Raw genomic sequence first — 1,859 nt, forward strand, 5'->3', positions numbered from 1 at the left:
CTGTAACTAACTTAAATTAACTTGGAACTTTAACAGGTTCAAGACCCTTTGTCAAACTGTCCTGATCAAGTGTAGCGGACCTGAAACATTAAATCTGTTTTTCTTTCCTTAATGCTGCCTGCCCTGCTGAATGTTTCCAGCATTTTGTTTCTATTGTACTAATTAACATCTGCTCACTTTCATACATCTCACAACATAGAAAGCAGCCATTTGGCCCACTGAGCCTATGCTGGCTCTGAGAGCAATTCCACCCCACAACTTCCATGTAAGCTATTTGCTTTCACAAGCCATCAATTCCATCCTAATTCTCCTACACTAGGGGTAATTTGTGATAACCATTTAACCAACTAACCAGCAAGTCTTTGGGATGTGGGAGCAAACTGGAGTACCCAGGGGAAACGTGCAAACTCCACACAGAAAGCATCAGAGGTCAGGATTGAACCCAGGTCACTGGAACTGAGACGGCTGTACTACTGTGCCACCCCTTTATTTTATTAACTGCTGTGAAATGACCAAAGGATAAATGTCAGATTCCCCTTTATTGACTTTAGCTCTGCCTTCAATACCATAATTCCAAGCAAACTCATCTTCAAACTCCTAGACTGAGAACTCGGCAACTGGATCCTTGACTTCCTGACCAACAGACTGCGATCAGTAAAAATAGGCATCAACACCTCCTTCATGTTTATCCACAACTCTGGTGCCCTGCAAAGCTGACCTCAGCCCCTTACTTTACTCCCTATTTACTCACAACTGTGTGGCTAGATTCTGCTCTAACTTCATTTACAAGTTTGCAGATGACACCACCGTTCTAAAACAACGATGAGAGGGACTACAGGAGGGACACAGAGAGCTTGGTGTCAAGACAACAACTTCGCTCTCAATGTCAGAACAAAAGGGTTGGTCCCTGACTTCAGGAAGTGGGGCAGAGTACACACCCTTGTCTGTACCAATGTTGCTGAGGTGGAGATGGTTGAGAGCTTCAAGTTCCTAGATGTAACTATCATCAAGAATTTGTCCTGGTCCGGCCACGTAGATGCTACGGCCAAGAAAGCAATGACTCTACATCCTCAGAAGGCTAAGGAAATTTGATATGTCCCCAATGATCCTCACCAATTTTTATAGATGCACCATAGAAAGCGTCCTATCTGGAGGCATCACAGCTTTGTACGGCAACTGCTCTGCCCAAGACTGCAAGAAACTGCAGAGAATTGTGAATACAGCCCAGTCTATCATGAAAACCAGCCTCCCCTCCATAGACTCTGCCTACACTTTTCACTGCCTCAGGAAAGCAGCCAACATAATCAAGGATCCCTCCCACCCCTGTCCTTTTCCCTTCTCCCCCCTTGCAGAAGATACAAAAACTTGAGAAAATATGCTACCAAGCTCAAGGACAGCTTCTACCCCACAGGGCAGGCAGCATTAAGAAAAGAGAAACAGAGTTAACGTTTCAGATCTGCTACACTTGATCAGGACAAACTGACAAAGGGTCTTGAACCTGAAATGTGAACTCTGTTTCCCTCTCCACAGATTATCTCTGCAGTTATAGAGAACACCATGCAACTTGTTACAATTATGAGCAGTAATATTGTTATACTATATGATGCTGCCAGTCATTACCTCCGAAACCCATAGGATCTCCCTGGTTCTTTTCTATTCCTCTCTCCAGGAATCTATTGTGCTGGGTATATAGCAAAATTCATTTTTGCAATTTGTCATGAGGCTACAAACCTTGCATTACTGGTCCAGGTCTAAAATCACTGAGCTTACAAACTTCTCGGATCACTCTGGTCTTTCCATGGCTCCTGGTCTGATAACACTCCGGTTTTAAAAATTCTGAGACATATGGTTTCTTCCAT

Source organism: Pristis pectinata, chromosome 33 (genome assembly GCF_009764475.1).
Source record: "Pristis pectinata isolate sPriPec2 chromosome 33, sPriPec2.1.pri, whole genome shotgun sequence".
NCBI classification, from domain to species: Eukaryota; Metazoa; Chordata; class Chondrichthyes; order Rhinopristiformes; family Pristidae; genus Pristis; species Pristis pectinata.